This window comes from Schistocerca gregaria, chromosome 3 (genome assembly GCF_023897955.1).
Source record: "Schistocerca gregaria isolate iqSchGreg1 chromosome 3, iqSchGreg1.2, whole genome shotgun sequence".
NCBI lineage: Eukaryota > Metazoa > Arthropoda > Insecta > Orthoptera > Acrididae > Schistocerca > Schistocerca gregaria.
In genome coordinates, this window is record NC_064922.1 from 895,982,514 (window position 1) to 896,002,415 (window position 19,902).

General features: G+C 52.9%; 14 non-coding genes and 1 pseudogene across 14 annotated transcripts; all 15 read left to right on the plus strand.

Annotated features, from left to right (window-relative positions):
* The first annotated feature begins 923 nt into the window (after positions 1 to 923).
* LOC126356498 (5S ribosomal RNA) lies at positions 924 to 1,042 on the plus strand. Its single transcript, XR_007565760.1, has one exon. It is a non-coding gene; the product is annotated as a 5S ribosomal RNA (ribosomal RNA).
* Positions 1,043 to 2,206: 1,164 nt separating this feature from the next.
* Positions 2,207 to 2,325, plus strand: LOC126356387 (5S ribosomal RNA). The gene has a single exon (XR_007565652.1). It is a non-coding gene; the product is annotated as a 5S ribosomal RNA (ribosomal RNA).
* A 1,164-nt stretch (positions 2,326 to 3,489) lies between these two features.
* On the plus strand, positions 3,490 to 3,608 carry LOC126356388 (5S ribosomal RNA). Its single transcript, XR_007565653.1, has one exon. It is a non-coding gene; the product is annotated as a 5S ribosomal RNA (ribosomal RNA).
* Positions 3,609 to 4,772: 1,164 nt separating this feature from the next.
* LOC126356389 (5S ribosomal RNA) lies at positions 4,773 to 4,891 on the plus strand. The gene has a single exon (XR_007565654.1). It is a non-coding gene; the product is annotated as a 5S ribosomal RNA (ribosomal RNA).
* A 1,164-nt stretch (positions 4,892 to 6,055) lies between these two features.
* On the plus strand, positions 6,056 to 6,174 carry LOC126356502 (5S ribosomal RNA). The gene has a single exon (XR_007565763.1). It is a non-coding gene; the product is annotated as a 5S ribosomal RNA (ribosomal RNA).
* A 1,166-nt stretch (positions 6,175 to 7,340) lies between these two features.
* Positions 7,341 to 7,459, plus strand: LOC126356391 (5S ribosomal RNA). The gene has a single exon (XR_007565656.1). It is a non-coding gene; the product is annotated as a 5S ribosomal RNA (ribosomal RNA).
* Positions 7,460 to 8,624: 1,165 nt separating this feature from the next.
* LOC126356392 (5S ribosomal RNA) lies at positions 8,625 to 8,743 on the plus strand. Its single transcript, XR_007565657.1, has one exon. It is a non-coding gene; the product is annotated as a 5S ribosomal RNA (ribosomal RNA).
* Positions 8,744 to 9,909: 1,166 nt separating this feature from the next.
* LOC126356393 (5S ribosomal RNA) lies at positions 9,910 to 10,028 on the plus strand. The gene has a single exon (XR_007565658.1). It is a non-coding gene; the product is annotated as a 5S ribosomal RNA (ribosomal RNA).
* Positions 10,029 to 11,195: 1,167 nt separating this feature from the next.
* On the plus strand, positions 11,196 to 11,314 carry LOC126356394 (5S ribosomal RNA). The gene has a single exon (XR_007565659.1). It is a non-coding gene; the product is annotated as a 5S ribosomal RNA (ribosomal RNA).
* Positions 11,315 to 12,480: 1,166 nt separating this feature from the next.
* On the plus strand, positions 12,481 to 12,599 carry LOC126356396 (5S ribosomal RNA). Its single transcript, XR_007565660.1, has one exon. It is a non-coding gene; the product is annotated as a 5S ribosomal RNA (ribosomal RNA).
* Positions 12,600 to 13,765: 1,166 nt separating this feature from the next.
* On the plus strand, positions 13,766 to 13,884 carry LOC126356397 (5S ribosomal RNA). The gene has a single exon (XR_007565661.1). It is a non-coding gene; the product is annotated as a 5S ribosomal RNA (ribosomal RNA).
* A 1,166-nt stretch (positions 13,885 to 15,050) lies between these two features.
* Positions 15,051 to 15,169, plus strand: LOC126356398 (5S ribosomal RNA). The gene has a single exon (XR_007565662.1). It is a non-coding gene; the product is annotated as a 5S ribosomal RNA (ribosomal RNA).
* Positions 15,170 to 16,334: 1,165 nt separating this feature from the next.
* On the plus strand, positions 16,335 to 16,453 carry LOC126356399 (5S ribosomal RNA). Its single transcript, XR_007565663.1, has one exon. It is a non-coding gene; the product is annotated as a 5S ribosomal RNA (ribosomal RNA).
* Positions 16,454 to 17,619: 1,166 nt separating this feature from the next.
* Positions 17,620 to 17,738, plus strand: LOC126356400 (5S ribosomal RNA). Its single transcript, XR_007565664.1, has one exon. It is a non-coding gene; the product is annotated as a 5S ribosomal RNA (ribosomal RNA).
* Positions 17,739 to 18,904: 1,166 nt separating this feature from the next.
* LOC126356912 (5S ribosomal RNA) lies at positions 18,905 to 19,022 on the plus strand (annotated as a pseudogene).
* The last annotated feature ends 880 nt before the right edge of the window (positions 19,023 to 19,902 follow it).

Genomic DNA, 19,902 nt, shown 5'->3' on the forward strand with positions numbered 1-19,902 from the left:
TTTTGTAAGAGCGATAAATTCCAAAAACTAACTAAATAAATAAAAAATTAAAAAAAAAAAATCAACTGTTGTCGCCCGATCACCGACGATAAGCAACAACTTTAGTATTCGGATCGGTGACCGCCTGGGAACTCTGGCTGTCTTCATTTTTTGCTTTTTTTTTCGCTACCCGTGCCAGCCCTCTTTTCCAAAGTGTCTCTAGAAATAACAAGAGTATGAAGCGACAGGAATGTTCTGAAATACACCAGGGCTTATAGTTTTGTAGCAGTGTTCAACTGCAAATTTGTAAACAAAAATTTATCTTTCGCCGCTAGAGGAGATGGATGCTTTGTCGAACCGCCTGTCTCTCGTGTCCGTGTTCTCGCACCTTTCCACGGCACGGCGCTGCTCTAGTAGCTCCGAACGGCCGCACACGGCGCCCCAGACACGCCGGTTCGGCCCGCGCCCATCTCGCAGATGTTTCTCGTGCTTGTGCAGCCATATGGACCGCGACCCGAGCGGCAGCGAGCGGCAGTCGGGACAAGTCGGGACGGAAGGGGAGGGGACAGGCGAGCGAATTACGCAAATATCTGGAATCGCGGCGTGTGTCGGGCAGGTGAGGAAGCTTCCGTCGGTCCAGCAGGACACTGCCACACCCCGCGCAGTCCCCCCGCCGCCCGGCCGCGCGCATGCCCTGCGCCGGATAACAAGAACAAGGTGCGTCTCCCGCGAGTGTCGGAGGCCGCACGCACCAAACGAATGACAGGCGGTGCAACGAGCAGCTGTGTTGTGCGTCCGACCCACGTGGCGGCGCGCCGCACTGCGCGTCGCCTTCGAGGTGGAAGGACGTGCTTTGCGTCAAATGTGCCACCGAAAAACGGCGATTGCGTGTGTTGGGAGGAGAGGCGAAGCCTTCTTCTGCTGTGCGGATACAGTATAAGGACGCCAACGGCCATACCATGTTGAATACACCGGTTCTCGTCCGATCACCGAAGTTAAGCAACATCTGGCCCGGTTAGTACTTGGATGGGTGACCGCCTGGGAACACCGGGTGCTGTTGGCTCCCTCTCATTTTTTCCTTTTTACCTCGCTACACCGGCCAGCCCTCTTTTCATACTAACTCTCAGGTGTGACAAAGATGCTTCCTCGAGCATTTTAAACTACTGTATTAAACGTAAGATACGAAATTACAGTAATAAATTCAGTTTGAGCAAGAATGCGCGAAGGAAGAGTGCTAGAACACCTTGAAAGTAACGAAACACTGCGAATCGACAGATGTGCTCTTGAAGTGCGTCAGAGCCTACTGTTTTGTAAGAGCGATAAATTCCAAAAACTAACTAAATAAATAAAAAATTAAAAAAAAAATCAACTGTTGTCGCCCGATCACCGACGATAAGCAACAACTTTAGTATTCGGATCGGTGACCGCCTGGGAACTCTGGCTGTCTTCATTTTTTGCTTTTTTTTTCGCTACCCGTGCCAGCCCTCTTTTCCAAAGTGTCTCTAGAAATAACAAGAGTATGAAGCGACAGGAATGTTCTGAAATACACCAGGGCTTATAGTTTTGTAGCAGTGTTCAACTGCAAATTTGTAAACAAAAATTTATCTTTCGCCGCTAGAGGAGATGGATGCTTTGTCGAACCGCCTGTCTCTCGTGTCCGTGTTCTCGCACCTTTCCACGGCACGGCGCTGCTCTAGTAGCTCCGAACGGCCGCACACGGCGCCCCAGACACGCCGGTTCGGCCCGCGCCCATCTCGCAGATGTTTCTCGTGCTTGTGCAGCCATATGGACCGCGACCCGAGCGGCAGCGAGCGGCAGTCGGGACAAGTCGGGACGGAAGGGGAGGGGACAGGCGAGCGAATTACGCAAATATCTGGAATCGCGGCGTGTGTCGGGCAGGTGAGGAAGCTTCCGTCGGTCCAGCAGGACACTGCCACACCCCGCGCAGTCCCCCCGCCGCCCGGCCGCGCGCATGCCCTGCGCCGGATAACAAGAACAAGGTGCGTCTCCCGCGAGTGTCGGAGGCCGCACGCACCAAACGAATGACAGGCGGTGCAACGAGCAGCTGTGTTGTGCGTCCGACCCACGTGGCGGCGCGCCGCACTGCGCGTCGCCTTCGAGGTGGAAGGACGTGCTTTGCGTCAAATGTGCCACCGAAAAACGGCGATTGCGTGTGTTGGGAGGAGAGGCGAAGCCTTCTTCTGCTGTGCGGATACAGTATAAGGACGCCAACGGCCATACCATGTTGAATACACCGGTTCTCGTCCGATCACCGAAGTTAAGCAACATCGGGCCCGGTTAGTACTTGGATGGGTGACCGCCTGGGAACACCGGGTGCTGTTGGCTCCCTCTCATTTTTTCCTTTTTACCTCGCTACACCGGCCAGCCCTCTTTTCATACTAACTCTCAGGTGTGACAAAGATGCTTCCTCGAGCATTTTAAACTACTGTATTAAACGTAAGATACGAAATTACAGTAATAAATTCAGTTTGAGCAAGAATGCGCGAAGGAAGAGTGCTAGAACACCTTGAAAGTAACGAAACACTGCGAATCGACAGATGTGCTCTTGAAGTGCGTCAGAGCCTACTGTTTTGTAAGAGCGATAAATTCCAAAAACTAACTAAATAAATAAAAAATTAAAAAAAAAATCAACTGTTGTCGCCCGATCACCGACGATAAGCAACAACTTTAGTATTCGGATCGGTGACCGCCTGGGAACTCTGGCTGTCTTCATTTTTTGCTTTTTTTTTCGCTACCCGTGCCAGCCCTCTTTTCCAAAGTGTCTCTAGAAATAACAAGAGTATGAAGCGACAGGAATGTTCTGAAATACACCAGGGCTTATAGTTTTGTAGCAGTGTTCAACTGCAAATTTGTAAACAAAAATTTATCTTTCGCCGCTAGAGGAGATGGATGCTTTGTCGAACCGCCTGTCTCTCGTGTCCGTGTTCTCGCACCTTTCCACGGCACGGCGCTGCTCTAGTAGCTCCGAACGGCCGCACACGGCGCCCCAGACACGCCGGTTCGGCCCGCGCCCATCTCGCAGATGTTTCTCGTGCTTGTGCAGCCATATGGACCGCGACCCGAGCGGCAGCGAGCGGCAGTCGGGACAAGTCGGGACGGAAGGGGAGGGGACAGGCGAGCGAATTACGCAAATATCTGGAATCGCGGCGTGTGTCGGGCAGGTGAGGAAGCTTCCGTCGGTCCAGCAGGACACTGCCACACCCCGCGCAGTCCCCCCGCCGCCCGGCCGCGCGCATGCCCTGCGCCGGATAACAAGAACAAGGTGCGTCTCCCGCGAGTGTCGGAGGCCGCACGCACCAAACGAATGACAGGCGGTGCAACGAGCAGCTGTGTTGTGCGTCCGACCCACGTGGCGGCGCGCCGCACTGCGCGTCGCCTTCGAGGTGGAAGGACGTGCTTTGCGTCAAATGTGCCACCGAAAAACGGCGATTGCGTGTGTTGGGAGGAGAGGCGAAGCCTTCTTCTGCTGTGCGGATACAGTATAAGGACGCCAACGGCCATACCATGTTGAATACACCGGTTCTCGTCCGATCACCGAAGTTAAGCAACATCGGGCCCGGTTAGTACTTGGATGGGTGACCGCCTGGGAACACCGGGTGCTGTTGGCTCCCTCTCATTTTTTCCTTTTTACCTCGCTACACCGGCCAGCCCTCTTTTCATACTAACTCTCAGGTGTGACAAAGATGCTTCCTCGAGCATTTTAAACTACTGTATTAAACGTAAGATACGAAATTACAGTAATAAATTCAGTTTGAGCAAGAATGCGCGAAGGAAGAGTGCTAGAACACCTTGAAAGTAACGAAACACTGCGAATCGACAGATGTGCTCTTGAAGTGCGTCAGAGCCTACTGTTTTGTAAGAGCGATAAATTCCAAAAACTAACTAAATAAATAAAAAATTAAAAAAAAAATCAACTGTTGTCGCCCGATCACCGACGATAAGCAACAACTTTAGTATTCGGATCGGTGACCGCCTGGGAACTCTGGCTGTCTTCATTTTTTGCTTTTTTTTTCGCTACCCGTGCCAGCCCTCTTTTCCAAAGTGTCTCTAGAAATAACAAGAGTATGAAGCGACAGGAATGTTCTGAAATACACCAGGGCTTATAGTTTTGTAGCAGTGTTCAACTGCAAATTTGTAAACAAAAATTTATCTTTCGCCGCTAGAGGAGATGGATGCTTTGTCGAACCGCCTGTCTCTCGTGTCCGTGTTCTCGCACCTTTCCACGGCACGGCGCTGCTCTAGTAGCTCCGAACGGCCGCACACGGCGCCCCAGACACGCCGGTTCGGCCCGCGCCCATCTCGCAGATGTTTCTCGTGCTTGTGCAGCCATATGGACCGCGACCCGAGCGGCAGCGAGCGGCAGTCGGGACAAGTCGGGACGGAAGGGGAGGGGACAGGCGAGCGAATTACGCAAATATCTGGAATCGCGGCGTGTGTCGGGCAGGTGAGGAAGCTTCCGTCGGTCCAGCAGGACACTGCCACACCCCGCGCAGTCCCCCCGCCGCCCGGCCGCGCGCATGCCCTGCGCCGGATAACAAGAACAAGGTGCGTCTCCCGCGAGTGTCGGAGGCCGCACGCACCAAACGAATGACAGGCGGTGCAACGAGCAGCTGTGTTGTGCGTCCGACCCACGTGGCGGCGCGCCGCACTGCGCGTCGCCTTCGAGGTGGAAGGACGTGCTTTGCGTCAAATGTGCCACCGAAAAACGGCGATTGCGTGTGTTGGGAGGAGAGGCGAAGCCTTCTTCTGCTGTGCGGATACAGTATAAGGACGCCAACGGCCATACCATGTTGAATACACCGGTTCTCGTCCGATCACCGAAGTTAAGCAACATCGGGCCCGGTTAGTACTTGGATGGGTGACCGCCTGGGAACACCGGGTGCTGTTGGCTCCCTCTCATTTTTTCCTTTTTACCTCGCTACACCGGCCAGCCCTCTTTTCATACTAACTCTCAGGTGTGACAAAGATGCTTCCTCGAGCATTTTAAACTACTGTATTAAACGTAAGATACGAAATTACAGTAATAAATTCAGTTTGAGCAAGAATGCGCGAAGGAAGAGTGCTAGAACACCTTGAAAGTAACGAAACACTGCGAATCGACAGATGTGCTCTTGAAGTGCGTCAGAGCCTACTGTTTTGTAAGAGCGATAAATTCCAAAAACTAACTAAATAAATAAAAAATTAAAAAAAAAATCAACTGTTGTCGCCCGATCACCGACGATAAGCAACAACTTTAGTATTCGGATCGGTGACCGCCTGGGAACTCTGGCTGTCTTCATTTTTTGCTTTTTTTTTCGCTACCCGTGCCAGCCCTCTTTTCCAAAGTGTCTCTAGAAATAACAAGAGTATGAAGCGACAGGAATGTTCTGAAATACACCAGGGCTTATAGTTTTGTAGCAGTGTTCAACTGCAAATTTGTAAACAAAAATTTATCTTTCGCCGCTAGAGGAGATGGATGCTTTGTCGAACCGCCTGTCTCTCGTGTCCGTGTTCTCGCACCTTTCCACGGCACGGCGCTGCTCTAGTAGCTCCGAACGGCCGCACACGGCGCCCCAGACACGCCGGTTCGGCCCGCGCCCATCTCGCAGATGTTTCTCGTGCTTGTGCAGCCATATGGACCGCGACCCGAGCGGCAGCGAGCGGCAGTCGGGACAAGTCGGGACGGAAGGGGAGGGGACAGGCGAGCGAATTACGCAAATATCTGGAATCGCGGCGTGTGTCGGGCAGGTGAGGAAGCTTCCGTCGGTCCAGCAGGACACTGCCACACCCCGCGCAGTCCCCCCGCCGCCCGGCCGCGCGCATGCCCTGCGCCGGATAACAAGAACAAGGTGCGTCTCCCGCGAGTGTCGGAGGCCGCACGCACCAAACGAATGACAGGCGGTGCAACGAGCAGCTGTGTTGTGCGTCCGACCCACGTGGCGGCGCGCCGCACTGCGCGTCGCCTTCGAGGTGGAAGGACGTGCTTTGCGTCAAATGTGCCACCGAAAAACGGCGATTGCGTGTGTTGGGAGGAGAGGCGAAGCCTTCTTCTGCTGTGCGGATACAGTATAAGGACGCCAACGGCCATACCATGTTGAATACACCGGTTCTCGTCCGATCACCGAAGTTAAGCAACATCGGGCCCTGTTAGTACTTGGATGGGTGACCGCCTGGGAACACCGGGTGCTGTTGGCTCCCTCTCATTTTTTCCTTTTTACCTCGCTACACCGGCCAGCCCTCTTTTCATACTAACTCTCAGGTGTGACAAAGATGCTTCCTCGAGCATTTTAAACTACTGTATTAAACGTAAGATACGAAATTACAGTAATAAATTCAGTTTGAGCAAGAATGCGCGAAGGAAGAGTGCTAGAACACCTTGAAAGTAACGAAACACTGCGAATCGACAGATGTGCTCTTGAAGTGCGTCAGAGCCTACTGTTTTGTAAGAGCGATAAATTCCAAAAACTAACTAAATAAATAAAAAATTAAAAAAAAAAAATCAACTGTTGTCGCCCGATCACCGACGATAAGCAACAACTTTAGTATTCGGATCGGTGACCGCCTGGGAACTCTGGCTGTCTTCATTTTTTGCTTTTTTTTTCGCTACCCGTGCCAGCCCTCTTTTCCAAAGTGTCTCTAGAAATAACAAGAGTATGAAGCGACAGGAATGTTCTGAAATACACCAGGGCTTATAGTTTTGTAGCAGTGTTCAACTGCAAATTTGTAAACAAAAATTTATCTTTCGCCGCTAGAGGAGATGGATGCTTTGTCGAACCGCCTGTCTCTCGTGTCCGTGTTCTCGCACCTTTCCACGGCACGGCGCTGCTCTAGTAGCTCCGAACGGCCGCACACGGCGCCCCAGACACGCCGGTTCGGCCCGCGCCCATCTCGCAGATGTTTCTCGTGCTTGTGCAGCCATATGGACCGCGACCCGAGCGGCAGCGAGCGGCAGTCGAGCAAAGTCGGGACGGAAGGGGAGGGGACAGGCGAGCGAATTACGCAAATATCTGGAATCGCGGCGTGTGTCGGGCAGGTGAGGAAGCTTCCGTCGGTCCAGCAGGACACTGCCACACCCCGCGCAGTCCCCCCGCCGCCCGGCCGCGCGCATGCCCTGCGCCGGATAACAAGAACAAGGTGCGTCTCCCGCGAGTGTCGGAGGCCGCACGCACCAAACGAATGACAGGCGGTGCAACGAGCAGCTGTGTTGTGCGTCCGACCCACGTGGCGGCGCGCCGCACTGCGCGTCGCCTTCGAGGTGGAAGGACGTGCTTTGCGTCAAATGTGCCACCGAAAAACGGCGATTGCGTGTGTTGGGAGGAGAGGCGAAGCCTTCTTCTGCTGTGCGGATACAGTATAAGGACGCCAACGGCCATACCATGTTGAATACACCGGTTCTCGTCCGATCACCGAAGTTAAGCAACATCGGGCCCGGTTAGTACTTGGATGGGTGACCGCCTGGGAACACCGGGTGCTGTTGGCTCCCTCTCATTTTTTCCTTTTTACCTCGCTACACCGGCCAGCCCTCTTTTCATACTAACTCTCAGGTGTGACAAAGATGCTTCCTCGAGCATTTTAAACTACTGTATTAAACGTAAGATACGAAATTACAGTAATAAATTCAGTTTGAGCAAGAATGCGCGAAGGAAGAGTGCTAGAACACCTTGAAAGTAACGAAACACTGCGAATCGACAGATGTGCTCTTGAAGTGCGTCAGAGCCTACTGTTTTGTAAGAGCGATAAATTCCAAAAACTAACTAAATAAATAAAAAATTAAAAAAAAAAATCAACTGTTGTCGCCCGATCACCGACGATAAGCAACAACTTTAGTATTCGGATCGGTGACCGCCTGGGAACTCTGGCTGTCTTCATTTTTTGCTTTTTTTTTCGCTACCCGTGCCAGCCCTCTTTTCCAAAGTGTCTCTAGAAATAACAAGAGTATGAAGCGACAGGAATGTTCTGAAATACACCAGGGCTTATAGTTTTGTAGCAGTGTTCAACTGCAAATTTGTAAACAAAAATTTATCTTTCGCCGCTAGAGGAGATGGATGCTTTGTCGAACCGCCTGTCTCTCGTGTCCGTGTTCTCGCACCTTTCCACGGCACGGCGCTGCTCTAGTAGCTCCGAACGGCCGCACACGGCGCCCCAGACACGCCGGTTCGGCCCGCGCCCATCTCGCAGATGTTTCTCGTGCTTGTGCAGCCATATGGACCGCGACCCGAGCGGCAGCGAGCGGCAGTCGGGACAAGTCGGGACGGAAGGGGAGGGGACAGGCGAGCGAATTACGCAAATATCTGGAATCGCGGCGTGTGTCGGGCAGGTGAGGAAGCTTCCGTCGGTCCAGCAGGACACTGCCACACCCCGCGCAGTCCCCCCGCCGCCCGGCCGCGCGCATGCCCTGCGCCGGATAACAAGAACAAGGTGCGTCTCCCGCGAGTGTCGGAGGCCGCACGCACCAAACGAATGACAGGCGGTGCAACGAGCAGCTGTGTTGTGCGTCCGACCCACGTGGCGGCGCGCCGCACTGCGCGTCGCCTTCGAGGTGGAAGGACGTGCTTTGCGTCAAATGTGCCACCGAAAAACGGCGATTGCGTGTGTTGGGAGGAGAGGCGAAGCCTTCTTCTGCTGTGCGGATACAGTATAAGGACGCCAACGGCCATACCATGTTGAATACACCGGTTCTCGTCCGATCACCGAAGTTAAGCAACATCGGGCCCGGTTAGTACTTGGATGGGTGACCGCCTGGGAACACCGGGTGCTGTTGGCTCCCTCTCATTTTTTCCTTTTTACCTCGCTACACCGGCCAGCCCTCTTTTCATACTAACTCTCAGGTGTGACAAAGATGCTTCCTCGAGCATTTTAAACTACTGTATTAAACGTAAGATACGAAATTACAGTAATAAATTCAGTTTGAGCAAGAATGCGCGAAGGAAGAGTGCTAGAACACCTTGAAAGTAACGAAACACTGCGAATCGACAGATGTGCTCTTGAAGTGCGTCAGAGCCTACTGTTTTGTAAGAGCGATAAATTCCAAAAACTAACTAAATAAATAAAAAATTAAAAAAAAAAAATCACATGTTGTCGCCCGATCACCGACGATAAGCAACAACTTTAGTATTCGGATCGGTGACCGCCTGGGAACTCTGGCTGTCTTCATTTTTTGCTTTTTTTTTCGCTACCCGTGCCAGCCCTCTTTTCCAAAGTGTCTCTAGAAATAACAAGAGTATGAAGCGACAGGAATGTTCTGAAATACACCAGGGCTTACAGTTTTGTAGCAGTGTTCAACTGCAAATTTGTAAACAAAAATTTATCTTTCGCCGCTAGAGGAGATGGATGCTTTGTCGAACCGCCTGTCTCTCGTGTCCGTGTTCTCGCACCTTTCCACGGCACGGCGCTGCTCTAGTAGCTCCGAACGGCCGCACACGGCGCCCCAGACACGCCGGTTCGGCCCGCGCCCATCTCGCAGATGTTTCTCGTGCTTGTGCAGCCATATGGACCGCGACCCGAGCGGCAGCGAGCGGCAGTCGGGACAAGTCGGGACGGAAGGGGAGGGGACAGGCGAGCGAATTACGCAAATATCTGGAATCGCGGCGTGTGTCGGGCAGGTGAGGAAGCTTCCGTCGGTCCAGCAGGACACTGCCACACCCCGCGCAGTCCCCCCGCCGCCCGGCCGCGCGCATGCCCTGCGCCGGATAACAAGAACAAGGTGCGTCTCCCGCGAGTGTCGGAGGCCGCACGCACCAAACGAATGACAGGCGGTGCAACGAGCAGCTGTGTTGTGCGTCCGACCCACGTGGCGGCGCGCCGCACTGCGCGTCGCCTTCGAGGTGGAAGGACGTGCTTTGCGTCAAATGTGCCACCGAAAAACGGCGATTGCGTGTGTTGGGAGGAGAGGCGAAGCCTTCTTCTGCTGTGCGGATACAGTATAAGGACGCCAACGGCCATACCATGTTGAATACACCGGTTCTCGTCCGATCACCGAAGTTAAGCAACATCGGGCCCGGTTAGTACTTGGATGGGTGACCGCCTGGGAACACCGGGTGCTGTTGGCTCCCTCTCATTTTTTCCTTTTTACCTCGCTACACCGGCCAGCCCTCTTTTCATACTAACTCTCAGGTGTGACAAAGATGCTTCCTCGAGCATTTTAAACTACTGTATTAAACGTAAGATACGAAATTACAGTAATAAATTCAGTTTGAGCAAGAATGCGCGAAGGAAGAGTGCTAGAACACCTTGAAAGTAACGAAACACTGCGAATCGACAGATGTGCTCTTGAAGTGCGTCAGAGCCTACTGTTTTGTAAGAGCGATAAATTCCAAAAACTAACTAAATAAATAAAAAATTAAAAAAAAAAAAATCAACTGTTGTCGCCCGATCACCGACGATAAGCAACAACTTTAGTATTCGGATCGGTGACCGCCTGGGAACTCTGGCTGTCTTCATTTTTTGCTTTTTTTTTCGCTACCCGTGCCAGCCCTCTTTTCCAAAGTGTCTCTAGAAATAACAAGAGTATGAAGCGACAGGAATGTTCTGAAATACACCAGGGCTTACAGTTTTGTAGCAGTGTTCAACTGCAAATTTGTAAACAAAAATTTATCTTTCGCCGCTAGAGGAGATGGATGCTTTGTCGAACCGCCTGTCTCTCGTGTCCGTGTTCTCGCACCTTTCCACGGCACGGCGCTGCTCTAGTAGCTCCGAACGGCCGCACACGGCGCCCCAGACACGCCGGTTCGGCCCGCGCCCATCTCGCAGATGTTTCTCGTGCTTGTGCAGCCATATGGACCGCGACCCGAGCGGCAGCGAGCGGCAGTCGAGCAAAGTCGGGACGGAAGGGGAGGGGACAGGCGAGCGAATTACGCAAATATCTGGAATCGCGGCGTGTGTCGGGCAGGTGAGGAAGCTTCCGTCGGTCCAGCAGGACACTGCCACACCCCGCGCAGTCCCCCCGCCGCCCGGCCGCGCGCATGCCCTGCGCCGGATAACAAGAACAAGGTGCGTCTCCCGCGAGTGTCGGAGGCCGCACGCACCAAACGAATGACAGGCGGTGCAACGAGCAGCTGTGTTGTGCGTCCGACCCACGTGGCGGCGCGCCGCACTGCGCGTCGCCTTCGAGGTGGAAGGACGTGCTTTGCGTCAAATGTGCCACCGAAAAACGGCGATTGCGTGTGTTGGGAGGAGAGGCGAAGCCTTCTTCTGCTGTGCGGATACAGTATAAGGACGCCAACGGCCATACCATGTTGAATACACCGGTTCTCGTCCGATCACCGAAGTTAAGCAACATCGGGCCCGGTTAGTACTTGGATGGGTGACCGCCTGGGAACACCGGGTGCTGTTGGCTCCCTCTCATTTTTTCCTTTTTACCTCGCTACACCGGCCAGCCCTCTTTTCATACTAACTCTCAGGTGTGACAAAGATGCTTCCTCGAGCATTTTAAACTACTGTATTAAACGTAAGATACGAAATTACAGTAATAAATTCAGTTTGAGCAAGAATGCGCGAAGGAAGAGTGCTAGAACACCTTGAAAGTAACGAAACACTGCGAATCGACAGATGTGCTCTTGAAGTGCGTCAGAGCCTACTGTTTTGTAAGAGCGATAAATTCCAAAAACTAACTAAATAAATAAAAAATTAAAAAAAAAAAATCAACTGTTGTCGCCCGATCACCGACGATAAGCAACAACTTTAGTATTCGGATCGGTGACCGCCTGGGAACTCTGGCTGTCTTCATTTTTTGCTTTTTTTTTCGCTACCCGTGCCAGCCCTCTTTTCCAAAGTGTCTCTAGAAATAACAAGAGTATGAAGCGACAGGAATGTTCTGAAATACACCAGGGCTTATAGTTTTGTAGCAGTGTTCAACTGCAAATTTGTAAACAAAAATTTATCTTTCGCCGCTAGAGGAGATGGATGCTTTGTCGAACCGCCTGTCTCTCGTGTCCGTGTTCTCGCACCTTTCCACGGCACGGCGCTGCTCTAGTAGCTCCGAACGGCCGCACACGGCGCCCCAGACACGCCGGTTCGGCCCGCGCCCATCTCGCAGATGTTTCTCGTGCTTGTGCAGCCATATGGACCGCGACCCGAGCGGCAGCGAGCGGCAGTCGGGACAAGTCGGGACGGAAGGGGAGGGGACAGGCGAGCGAATTACGCAAATATCTGGAATCGCGGCGTGTGTCGGGCAGGTGAGGAAGCTTCCGTCGGTCCAGCAGGACACTGCCACACCCCGCGCAGTCCCCCCGCCGCCCGGCCGCGCGCATGCCCTGCGCCGGATAACAAGAACAAGGTGCGTCTCCCGCGAGTGTCGGAGGCCGCACGCACCAAACGAATGACAGGCGGTGCAACGAGCAGCTGTGTTGTGCGTCCGACCCACGTGGCGGCGCGCCGCACTGCGCGTCGCCTTCGAGGTGGAAGGACGTGCTTTGCGTCAAATGTGCCACCGAAAAACGGCGATTGCGTGTGTTGGGAGGAGAGGCGAAGCCTTCTTCTGCTGTGCGGATACAGTATAAGGACGCCAACGGCCATACCATGTTGAATACACCGGTTCTCGTCCGATCACCGAAGTTAAGCAACATCGGGCCCGGTTAGTACTTGGATGGGTGACCGCCTGGGAACACCGGGTGCTGTTGGCTCCCTCTCATTTTTTCCTTTTTACCTCGCTACACCGGCCAGCCCTCTTTTCATACTAACTCTCAGGTGTGACAAAGATGCTTCCTCGAGCATTTTAAACTACTGTATTAAACGTAAGATACGAAATTACAGTAATAAATTCAGTTTGAGCAAGAATGCGCGAAGGAAGAGTGCTAGAACACCTTGAAAGTAACGAAACACTGCGAATCGACAGATGTGCTCTTGAAGTGCGTCAGAGCCTACTGTTTTGTAAGAGCGATAAATTCCAAAAACTAACTAAATAAATAAAAAATTAAAAAAAAAAAATCAACTGTTGTCGCCCGATCACCGACGATAAGCAACAACTTTAGTATTCGGATCGGTGACCGCCTGGGAACTCTGGCTGTCTTCATTTTTTGCTTTTTTTTTCGCTACCCGTGCCAGCCCTCTTTTCCAAAGTGTCTCTAGAAATAACAAGAGTATGAAGCGACAGGAATGTTCTGAAATACACCAGGGCTTATAGTTTTGTAGCAGTGTTCAACTGCAAATTTGTAAACAAAAATTTATCTTTCGCCGCTAGAGGAGATGGATGCTTTGTCGAACCGCCTGTCTCTCGTGTCCGTGTTCTCGCACCTTTCCACGGCACGGCGCTGCTCTAGTAGCTCCGAACGGCCGCACACGGCGCCCCAGACACGCCGGTTCGGCCCGCGCCCATCTCGCAGATGTTTCTCGTGCTTGTGCAGCCATATGGACCGCGACCCGAGCGGCAGCGAGCGGCAGTCGAGCAAAGTCGGGACGGAAGGGGAGGGGACAGGCGAGCGAATTACGCAAATATCTGGAATCGCGGCGTGTGTCGGGCAGGTGAGGAAGCTTCCGTCGGTCCAGCAGGACACTGCCACACCCCGCGCAGTCCCCCCGCCGCCCGGCCGCGCGCATGCCCTGCGCCGGATAACAAGAACAAGGTGCGTCTCCCGCGAGTGTCGGAGGCCGCACGCACCAAACGAATGACAGGCGGTGCAACGAGCAGCTGTGTTGTGCGTCCGACCCACGTGGCGGCGCGCCGCACTGCGCGTCGCCTTCGAGGTGGAAGGACGTGCTTTGCGTCAAATGTGCCACCGAAAAACGGCGATTGCGTGTGTTGGGAGGAGAGGCGAAGCCTTCTTCTGCTGTGCGGATACAGTATAAGGACGCCAACGGCCATACCATGTTGAATACACCGGTTCTCGTCCGATCACCGAAGTTAAGCAACATCGGGCCCGGTTAGTACTTGGATGGGTGACCGCCTGGGAACACCGGGTGCTGTTGGCTCCCTCTCATTTTTTCCTTTTTACCTCGCTACACCGGCCAGCCCTCTTTTCATACTAACTCTCAGGTGTGACAAAGATGCTTCCTCGAGCATTTTAAACTACTGTATTAAACGTAAGATACGAAATTACAGTAATAAATTCAGTTTGAGCAAGAATGCGCGAAGGAAGAGTGCTAGAACACCTTGAAAGTAACGAAACACTGCGAATCGACAGATGTGCTCTTGAAGTGCGTCAGAGCCTACTGTTTTGTAAGAGCGATAAATTCCAAAAACTAACTAAATAAATAAAAAATTAAAAAAAAAAAATCAACTGTTGTCGCCCGATCACCGACGATAAGCAACAACTTTAGTATTCGGATCGGTGACCGCCTGGGAACTCTGGCTGTCTTCATTTTTTGCTTTTTTTTTCGCTACCCGTGCCAGCCCTCTTTTCCAAAGTGTCTCTAGAAATAACAAGAGTATGAAGCGACAGGAATGTTCTGAAATACACCAGGGCTTATAGTTTTGTAGCAGTGTTCAACTGCAAATTTGTAAACAAAAATTTATCTTTCGCCGCTAGAGGAGATGGATGCTTTGTCGAACCGCCTGTCTCTCGTGTCCGTGTTCTCGCACCTTTCCACGGCACGGCGCTGCTCTAGTAGCTCCGAACGGCCGCACACGGCGCCCCAGACACGCCGGTTCGGCCCGCGCCCATCTCGCAGATGTTTCTCGTGCTTGTGCAGCCATATGGACCGCGACCCGAGCGGCAGCGAGCGGCAGTCGGGACAAGTCGGGACGGAAGGGGAGGGGACAGGCGAGCGAATTACGCAAATATCTGGAATCGCGGCGTGTGTCGGGCAGGTGAGGAAGCTTCCGTCGGTCCAGCAGGACACTGCCACACCCCGCGCAGTCCCCCCGCCGCCCGGCCGCGCGCATGCCCTGCGCCGGATAACAAGAACAAGGTGCGTCTCCCGCGAGTGTCGGAGGCCGCACGCACCAAACGAATGACAGGCGGTGCAACGAGCAGCTGTGTTGTGCGTCCGACCCACGTGGCGGCGCGCCGCACTGCGCGTCGCCTTCGAGGTGGAAGGACGTGCTTTGCGTCAAATGTGCCACCGAAAAACGGCGATTGCGTGTGTTGGGAGGAGAGGCGAAGCCTTCTTCTGCTGTGCGGATACAGTATAAGGACGCCAACGGCCATACCATGTTGAATACACCGGTTCTCGTCCGATCACCGAAGTTAAGCAACATCGGGCCCGGTTAGTACTTGGATGGGTGACCGCCTGGGAACACCGGGTGCTGTTGGCTCCCTCTCATTTTTTCCTTTTTACCTCGCTACACCGGCCAGCCCTCTTTTCATACTAACTCTCAGGTGTGACAAAGATGCTTCCTCGAGCATTTTAAACTACTGTATTAAACGTAAGATACGAAATTACAGTAATAAATTCAGTTTGAGCAAGAATGCGCGAAGGAAGAGTGCTAGAACACCTTGAAAGTAACGAAACACTGCGAATCGACAGATGTGCTCTTGAAGTGCGTCAGAGCCTACTGTTTTGTAAGAGCGATAAATTCCAAAAACTAACTAAATAAATAAAAAATTAAAAAAAAAAATCAACTGTTGTCGCCCGATCACCGACGATAAGCAACAACTTTAGTATTCGGATCGGTGACCGCCTGGGAACTCTGGCTGTCTTCATTTTTTGCTTTTTTTTTCGCTACCCGTGCCAGCCCTCTTTTCCAAAGTGTCTCTAGAAATAACAAGAGTATGAAGCGACAGGAATGTTCTGAAATACACCAGGGCTTATAGTTTTGTAGCAGTGTTCAACTGCAAATTTGTAAACAAAAATTTATCTTTCGCCGCTAGAGGAGATGGATGCTTTGTCGAACCGCCTGTCTCTCGTGTCCGTGTTCTCGCACCTTTCCACGGCACGGCGCTGCTCTAGTAGCTCCGAACGGCCGCACACGGCGCCCCAGACACGCCGGTTCGGCCCGCGCCCATCTCGCAGATGTTTCTCGTGCTTGTGCAGCCATATGGACCGCGACCCGAGCGGCAGCGAGCGGCAGTCGGGACAAGTCGGGACGGAAGGGGAGGGGACAGGCGAGCGAATTACGCAAATATCTGGAATCGCGGCGTGTGTCGGGCAGGTGAGGAAGCTTCCGTCGGTCCAGCAGGACACTGCCACACCCCGCGCAGTCCCCCCGCCGCCCGGCCGCGCGCATGCCCTGCGCCGGATAACAAGAACAAGGTGCGTCTCCCGCGAGTGTCGGAGGCCGCACGCACCAAACGAATGACAGGCGGTGCAACGAGCAGCTGTGTTGTGCGTCCGACCCACGTGGCGGCGCGCCGCACTGCGCGTCGCCTTCGAGGTGGAAGGACGTGCTTTGCGTCAAATGTGCCACCGAAAAACGGCGATTGCGTGTGTTGGGAGGAGAGGCGAAGCCTTCTTCTGCTGTGCGGATACAGTATAAGGACGCCAACGGCCATACCATGTTGAATACACCGGTTCTCGTCCGATCACCGAAGTTAAGCAACATCGGGCCCGGTTAGTACTTGGATGGGTGACCGCCTGGGAACACCGGGTGCTGTTGGCTCCCTCTCATTTTTTCCTTTTTACCTCGCTACACCGGCCAGCCCTCTTTTCATACTAACTCTCAGGTGTGACAAAGATGCTTCCTCGAGCATTTTAAACTACTGTATTAAACGTAAGATACGAAATTACAGTAATAAATTCAGTTTGAGCAAGAATGCGCGAAGGAAGAGTGCTAGAACACCTTGAAAGTAACGAAACACTGCGAATCGACAGATGTGCTCTTGAAGTGCGTCAGAGCCTACTGTTTTGTAAGAGCGATAAATTCCAAAAACTAACTAAATAAATAAAAAATTAAAAAAAAAAAATCAACTGTTGTCGCCCGATCACCGACGATAAGCAACAACTTTAGTATTCGGATCGGTGACCGCCTGGGAACTCTGGCTGTCTTCATTTTTTGCTTTTTTTTTCGCTACCCGTGCCAGCCCTCTTTTCCAAAGTGTCTCTAGAAATAACAAGAGTATGAAGCGACAGGAATGTTCTGAAATACACCAGGGCTTATAGTTTTGTAGCAGTGTTCAACTGCAAATTTGTAAACAAAAATTTATCTTTCGCCGCTAGAGGAGATGGATGCTTTGTCGAACCGCCTGTCTCTCGTGTCCGTGTTCTCGCACCTTTCCACGGCACGGCGCTGCTCTAGTAGCTCCGAACGGCCGCACACGGCGCCCCAGACACGCCGGTTCGGCCCGCGCCCATCTCGCAGATGTTTCTCGTGCTTGTGCAGCCATATGGACCGCGACCCGAGCGGCAGCGAGCGGCAGTCGAGCAAAGTCGGGACGGAAGGGGAGGGGACAGGCGAGCGAATTACGCAAATATCTGGAATCGCGGCGTGTGTCGGGCAGGTGAGGAAGCTTCCGTCGGTCCAGCAGGACACTGCCACACCCCGCGCAGTCCCCCCGCCGCCCGGCCGCGCGCATGCCCTGCGCCGGATAACAAGAACAAGGTGCGTCTCCCGCGAGTGTCGGAGGCCGCACGCACCAAACGAATGACAGGCGGTGCAACGAGCAGCTGTGTTGTGCGTCCGACCCACGTGGCGGCGCGCCGCACTGCGCGTCGCCTTCGAGGTGGAAGGACGTGCTTTGCGTCAAATGTGCCACCGAAAAACGGCGATTGCGTGTGTTGGGAGGAGAGGCGAAGCCTTCTTCTGCTGTGCGGATACAGTATAAGGACGCCAACGGCCATACCATGTTGAATACACCGGTTCTCGTCCGATCACCGAAGTTAAGCAACATCGGGCCCGGTTAGTACTTGGATGGGTGACCGCCTGGGAACACCGGGTGCTGTTGGCTCCCTCTCATTTTTTCCTTTTTACCTCGCTACACCGGCCAGCCCTCTTTTCATACTAACTCTCAGGTGTGACAAAGATGCTTCCTCGAGCATTTTAAACTACTGTATTAAACGTAAGATACGAAATTACAGTAATAAATTCAGTTTGAGCAAGAATGCGCGAAGGAAGAGTGCTAGAACACCTTGAAAGTAACGAAACACTGCGAATCGACAGATGTGCTCTTGAAGTGCGTCAGAGCCTACTGTTTTGTAAGAGCGATAAATTCCAAAAACTAACTAAATAAATAAAAAATTAAAAAAAAAAAATCAACTGTTGTCGCCCGATCACCGACGATAAGCAACAACTTTAGTATTCGGATCGGTGACCGCCTGGGAACTCTGGCTGTCTTCATTTTTTGCTTTTTTTTTCGCTACCCGTGCCAGCCCTCTTTTCCAAAGTGTCTCTAGAAATAACAAGAGTATGAAGCGACAGGAATGTTCTGAAATACACCAGGGCTTATAGTTTTGTAGCAGTGTTCAACTGCAAATTTGTAAACAAAAATTTATCTTTCGCCGCTAGAGGAGATGGATGCTTTGTCGAACCGCCTGTCTCTCGTGTCCGTGTTCTCGCACCTTTCCACGGCACGGCGCTGCTCTAGTAGCTCCGAACGGCCGCACACGGCGCCCCAGACACGCCGGTTCGGCCCGCGCCCATCTCGCAGATGTTTCTCGTGCTTGTGCAGCCATATGGACCGCGACCCGAGCGGCAGCGAGCGGCAGTCGGGACAAGTCGGGACGGAAGGGGAGGGGACAGGCGAGCGAATTACGCAAATATCTGGAATCGCGGCGTGTGTCGGGCAGGTGAGGAAGCTTCCGTCGGTCCAGCAGGACACTGCCACACCCCGCGCAGTCCCCCCGCCGCCCGGCCGCGCGCATGCCCTGCGCCGGATAACAAGAACAAGGTGCGTCTCCCGCGAGTGTCGGAGGCCGCACGCACCAAACGAATGACAGGCGGTGCAACGAGCAGCTGTGTTGTGCGTCCGACCCACGTGGCGGCGCGCCGCACTGCGCGTCGCCTTCGAGGTGGAAGGACGTGCTTTGCGTCAAATGTGCCACCGAAAAACGGCGATTGCGTGTGTTGGGAGGAGAGGCGAAGCCTTCTTCTGCTGTGCGGATACAGTATAAGGACGCCAACGGCCATACCATGTTGAATACACCGGTTCTCGTCCGATCACCGAAGTTAAGCAACATCGGGCCCGGTTAGTACTTGGCTGTCTGCCCGCCTGGCAACACCTCGGTGCCGAGCGAGCAGTACTTCCGCGTGCGACTTGGCCGGCGGCGCCTCGCGTGTCGTCTGCTCTTCTCTGCCTAGCGGCTGTATATTTCATCACAGACTGTAAGTTATGGCAACGATTTACGATGACAGTGAAGAACGCCAAAATAACATTCAATGTGAGTTCGATCGTTCTGTAGACAAGCCCTCGGCCTTTGAAATCCACCGTTGGATTCTAGAAGATCTGTTGTTAACGCACGATGACGTTCTCGGTATCCAATTCGATACTTTTCTTAACTCTGTGTTCTTGAAGTTGAAAAATTCCGAAATGTGTGATCATGTTGTGTCTGTCAATGACGGTGTCCGAAAATTTCGTCACCTTGACGGTCGCGTAAGCAATGTTAATGTGTCGCATGCTGGCTTTGGCATTAGGCAAATTCGTGTGTTTAACCTACCATTTGAAATTCGAAATGACACAATTGCTCGTTATTTGCGGCCGTATGGCACTGTTTTGTCTGTAGTGAAGGAAAAGTGGTCCTCCGCGTACTTGTTTCAAGTAGAAAACGGAGTGAGAAGTGTGAAAATGGTTGTTAGACAGCACATTCCTTCGTTTGTTTTGGTTAACGGCCACCGCGCGTTCGTTACTTATAGTGGACAGCCACAAACATGTTCTTTTTGTGGTGGCGTTGGCCATTATAGACAGGATTGTCCTAAACGGAAACGGCCTGCCCAGCTGCCCACTGTAGGTAATTTCAATGATGCCAGCTTTGCTTCTGTGGCCGCCACGGGTTTGGGTACCGCCCCCCCCGCGCCCGCGCGCCGTGTAGCTGACGCTAACTTTGCTGCCACCCCGATGGCTATGGATGTGTCCACTACCGATAGTGACTCTGCTTCTGTGTCTGCTGTGTTAGATT